Source organism: Euprymna scolopes, chromosome 34 (genome assembly GCF_053919585.1).
Source record: "Euprymna scolopes isolate OS-2025 chromosome 34, ASM5391958v1, whole genome shotgun sequence".
Taxonomy (NCBI): domain Eukaryota; kingdom Metazoa; phylum Mollusca; class Cephalopoda; order Sepiida; family Sepiolidae; genus Euprymna; species Euprymna scolopes.
In genome coordinates, this window is record NC_136515.1 from 14,910,023 (window position 1) to 14,916,059 (window position 6,037).

Genomic DNA, 6,037 nt, shown 5'->3' on the forward strand with positions numbered 1-6,037 from the left:
CATCCATTCATTTTTCTTGCTATTTCAATACATTGAAACATTTTGTGTTTATATTTGGTAGCATAAACTAATTTTCTTGCTATTTCAATTCATGGAAACATGTTTGTATATTTTTTTAAAAATACACATTTTCTTGCTATTACAATTGACTGAGAAGATTTTGTTTTCATCATAGATATGAAAAATAACACCAGCGGGTGTATCCTGTGGGTATTTTAATAAATGTGATCTTTATTTAATATTTCTTAATTTCTACTTATATTGTTGTATCTTATTTATTGTATGATTTCACATTAAACCGTTCGAAGTGATTTTGAACTGTTTAACAGGATCTGTAATTATATATTCAGATTGGATAACTCTAATTTACAAAATAATAATACTATGAACATTTTTGTATTATAGTGTATAAACACCCTATGGGACTAAACCTATTGGCAAAACTCAGGTGACTAACAAGACGCTTACAAGCTTAAATAAAAAGCAAGGAATTTGGGATCAAGACAATCCCAGCCATGAATCCACGTTTCCTTTGAGTTAATTATAATGCAGCATCTAATTTAAAAAAAAAATTAACGAAGACAATCAGCTCGTCATTTAAAACGCACGCGTATTCTGTGAATTTATACATCATCCCTAGCGATCGGCAAAGAAACAATAATTACAAAGAATACACAGTAAATCAATTGATGGACGTTTTTTTACATACGTGCGCGGTCTGGTTTTCCTTCTTTGTTGTCGCTTCTCATTTCTTTCCCTGTTGATCTGCATAGGTATATAGTCCACGTACTTGATCCCCCAGTGGGTGTTATGTTCAGTTGCCTGTAAAATAATAACACTTACGCCTAGAAACCATAAAATCTTGTTGCGGTGTCAAATGATTTATTGGGGATAAAAGATAGTTCACAAGGAGAGAGACCAAAAGCTAATTCCATATAAAAATCGAGGCGATAATTTGTTCTTTATTACTAAATTTTCTTATCTTAAAAATGATCTGCAAAAGAACCGCCTAGATGAAAAATGTGTTCATATTACTACACTGTATTGCTACATATTGTAGGTTGTTTCCTTACTTTTATAATGACCGTTGCAATGTGTATCTATTAACCTGACACCTTCTTTTGCGTGTTTGGTTTAGTGCTTCAATGGGCTGTTTTTTCGAGCATGTTATCCTTTACAAGGCCGATAGCCATTAGTCGCGTGCTCTCGTGTAATGAATGAATGCGTGAATGTAGGATTGACATGAAATTCTTAAAGATAAACTAAAATGACCGAAACATGGGCTTAAATGACTTAAATAAATACAAAGTAAATGACTTAGAATGACTTTAATAAACTTAAGGATGAATTGAATGATCTGAAGAATGACGTGAATGCTTAAAAATATCTGGAATCCTTCAAAAACAACTTGAATCGTCTGGAGAATGACTTGAATGACTTTGAGACCGACCGGTTTTAAAGTGGGCGATCATTATACATTAAATTAATACAGAAAAGTGATCCCCCACTTTATATAAAAAAGCTACAAACAAAAGTACATCATGTAGTAAGAACAGATTCTATACTTTGATCTTAGCCAAAAGGCCAAGAAAAGGGTATTTATTTGCTCCCCCACCGAGCAAATTAGCCACAAAGCCGATGTTTAATGTGAGGAGTGAAGGGGAAATGGTGACCAGCTCCCCGGGGAGTAGGGGAGCTGGATAGTGACACTTGGTATGAAGGGTTTCCCCTACATTGACTAAAGTCTTTTATGTGGCGTTGACCCCACATATGGTATTTGCTTGCAGTATCTCCCGGAACAGATACTACACTTTGATTTTGGCAAACATACCAAGAAAAGAGTATTTATTTGCTCCCCCACCGAGCAAATTAGGCACAAGGCCGATTTTTAATGTGATGAGTGAAGGGGAAATGGAGACCAACTCCCTGGGGAGTAGAGGAGGGGGTATTTATTTGCTCCCCCACCGAGCAAATTAGGCACAAGGCCGATTTTTAATGTGGGGAGAGAAGAGGAAATGGGAACCAACTCCCCGGGGAGTAGGGGAGCTGATAGTGACAATTGGTATGAAGGGTTGCGCCTGCATTGACCAAGGTCTTATATATGGAGCTGCCCCCTCATATGTTTTTTCTTGCAGTATCTCCTGTAACAGATACTACACTTTCATCTTGGTCAAAAGACGTATAAAAGCTTAAAAAGCTAAGAACAGCATCTATTAACAGACCTTTGATCTTAACAAAAAAGGCCAAGCACAAAAGTGTTACGGACAGACCGGCCGACAGACAGATCGACGGACTGACGAACCGACGGGGTGACTTATAAAACATACCTTAATTTAATACTTTATAAGATGATCTAACATACATAAATGTACAATTGTACCCGGTTGGAATCACGTAGTAAAAGATAACAGATAAGGTCAAATACGTTGCGGTTGCAAATTTCTATTTTACTAGGTGGAATTGCTAAATTATATTTGATACCAGAACGATAGCAGAGTATACATTTGAGAGCACACACTTTTAATAATTTTACCAATGAAGCGAACGCCTAAAATATTATTTCTATTTAAAAGCAATCGCTCCGTTTAACTTATACGCTTGAGATGCTTTGCAGCAGTGAGCAAAAGGAATAATGTCAAGTGTCAGGGACTTCCAAATATGCCATTTCTCTCCTGCAGCAGCATTTCTGTAACTCCATAATTTCGCGTATCCTCGTGAACAGAGATTCGCCACTTTGACCCATCTGGAGCTCTCTGTTCCGATGAAGTCGGCTCGATGCAGAAGTGATGTCTTCAAAGTGTCTTTATACCGGTTTCTCTTGCCGCCAGAAGAGCATTTGCTTAACTGTAGCTTTCCTAAGTTTTTCTCTTATGGGCCAACAGATTTGTAAATGAGAAATCTCAGCCCTAGCAAATTAAAACACAATTTACATAACTTTGTGCACAAGAACAACAATTTCTTCGAGAGGCTCACGGGACAAACTGGGCTGTGAGATGTCGAAATAAATAGCACATATAATCTGATTATGCTGCTAGAATAGATAACCCTAACCCTAACCCTAACCCTAACCTCTTCTACCCCATACAACCTGCGATAATAAAAAAACAACATCCACTTAAAAAAGATTATTATGCAGGCAAACAATGAGCATACAATTCTGGTGAGTATTCGTATTTGGGTATTTGTATGTAGACATTCATTTAAGGAAGAGGGTCCTGACTGTGTCATACCCACGGGAAGAATCTCACATCTCTTCCAAAATTAGGTTTTCCAGAACCCTATCACATGAGTACATGTTTTTTTGCGATTTTTCATCCCCCGACAAAAATATGGTTGACCTGTAAATTAACCCTTGTGCGTTTTTCCGTTCGTCTTTCTGCACTTTTTTCAATAACTACGCCTTGGAATTTTTTGGAATTTTGCACGAACATTGAATATGATATGAGTAAAAAAAAAAGTAATTGAACGAATTTTCCGGGGAAAACTCCGGTTGTTCCACTAGGGGGGTCGGTTTTAAATGGCAAAAATTCAAACTTTTGTGCGTATTAAAACACATTGATGGCTTCGATTTTCATAAAACTTTCTGAAAAGTTGTAATTATCTAATTTCTATATATTTTTATTTGTCTATACTTCGAAATAACATTTGTGTGCCCCAGTGGCAAATAAAAACACTCTATTTTTTTAAAATTATTTAACCATATTTGTAAGAAATGTTTTGTGTTTAGCATTTTTGCATGGCGGTGCACCCAAATTAAACATGTTAATACCTTCGAGGTTTTAGGGTCAAATGATAGACTTAATCATTTTTTTTTTGCATGGTGCAGAACTCAAATTTACATATGTTAAGGCCTAAAACTGTACCGTTCTTTTCATTTTCACCAGGATTTGACGTCCTCTGGGGACTTTTGAAGCTAAGTTGGGAAGAGCAAATGCTTAACCATGCATGCTTCACTGTTTTTTTACCTAACCGCACTTGCACATGAAAAAATCTGAGCACAAAATCTAAACACAAGTAAAATAACGTGGAACCTCAAATCTTTTTCACATCGATAGGCACACATATCCCACGGAGTGTCTGACTCAAGTAAAATAACTAAACAATAAAATGGCCAGATAATTAACCAATCTCTTTTATCCATATACCCGAATGTATACCGATACGACTGTGCTCACCCCAGAACAAACAACGTAAAATAATTGCTGGTTAGCATCGACTTATGAATATATAAAGAAAAAAAGTTGAGGCTGATAAAAGGGCAGAGTATATTAGGCAGTATAGGGAAAAAGGTAATATATTTTTCGGAGATCGATGGATTAAAAACAATAATTTGTTTTTTAAGTATTAATCAGAATTAAGGTTCCCTTAAATCTGTGTCTCTATAATTGGGAAGATATACTTTTGTGGAAGAATTGAAAAAGTTAAAACCCGTTTCATGAAAAAATTGTGTGAAAATAAAAACGGAATACAAGCCAACGTTAAATATAATTTCCTTTCAATCTTGCTCAGCAGAATTTACGAATTAAATAATTTTTTTGAATGAATCGTCTAAACATTTCGTAAAGTTACACTCGATATTGTTTCAACTTCAAATGTTTTATAGAATTAACGGAAACGACGTATTTTATGTTTATCTTCACTTTTTTATTATATATATATGCATATATATATATATATACATATATATAGATATACGTGTGTGTGTGTGTGTGTGTGTGTGTGTGTGTGTGTGTTATAATAAAGTCGTATTCCTGGTTATTTATTTCGTTGTTCATAATTTTTTCATTACGTACAAAAGATCCAGTTTCACGAGTTAATTTTAATTCTGAAAACTGACGAAAACACGTTTGTTCCAACTCGGCTTCAATATATACTGTTTATTCAATGGAAATCTGCGTTCGATAAGAAACGGCGTTTGCACATTTCATTAAATAAAATCTATTTTAATGGTTCTCTCAATGTTATTAATTGTTTGTTCGGATGTAATTTTTACAAAATGGATACACAGTGTAAGGGTGCCTGTGACTGAAATTTTTGCGGAAAGCTCTGCGCAATATAAAACGACTCTTTGTACGGCACAATCACATTGCTCATCGAAGTTAATCACCGATAATTCTAGCTTGTACGAGATGGGTAAGTACTCGGGAATTCAAGGCGCTGTATTATGCCATTGTTTTTAGTCGTCCTGAGCCTGTCCATGCCGCTCGTTTTAAATAACACTAACTCAGGAGAATTGCGCTTGAAGAACTCTCTTTCTCTCTCTCTCTCTCCTTCTCTCTCGCTCGCTCTTCCTTGCTCTCTCCTCCTTCGATCTCAACTAGGGTGTTTTTTCTTATATTTTACTGACAAAAAGTGAAACGTTTTAAAAGATGATCATGTCTCTTGTAGATTCCCGTTTTTGTAACAGAGAAGTTTGCGAGGCAAAAAAATTAAACACACACACATATATATATATATATATATATATATATATATATATATATATATATATATATACATTTATATATACATAACGAGGGTTACGTTTAATATAATCGATTTACGTAGATCCCATCAGAAAACCGTACAAAAAAAACCTAATTGTGAATTAATTAAACTTACTTTTTAAAAGTAATATGAAAATTTGCTAAATCTAAGCGAAATTCAACAACCCATACATAACAAAGTTGTATTTTTTTTAAATAATAGAAAAAGGGGGTTTTAATCAGAAATATCAACGCAAAAAAAAAAACAACGAAATTCATAGAAGTATACATATACAATATTTTTATTTATATAAAAAAATATTGCATAATCGCTACACTGAACATGCTAACGTTTCGGATAATTAGTTAATGAAAAAACCAAACGTTCCCCGTTAGGCGACAGAAATAAATTTTATCCTCTAATATATTTATGCTTAAGAGATCACAGCATAATTACTCGTGCATGAGGTTGCCTCATTTTTTTTTTAATTGATCCTTTACACACATGTTTGCGTATATATGAGTATTTTTCCTGCTAGGTTGGTAGCATGAATATAAATATTTTAGTGTAT

General features: G+C 34.6%; 1 pseudogene; it reads right to left on the reverse strand.

Moving 5' to 3' along the window:
- Window positions 1-1,430: 1,430 nt before the first annotated feature.
- On the reverse strand, window positions 1,431-1,597 carry LOC145259358 (U2 spliceosomal RNA; annotated as a pseudogene).
- Between the last annotated feature and the right edge of the window lie 4,440 nt (window positions 1,598-6,037).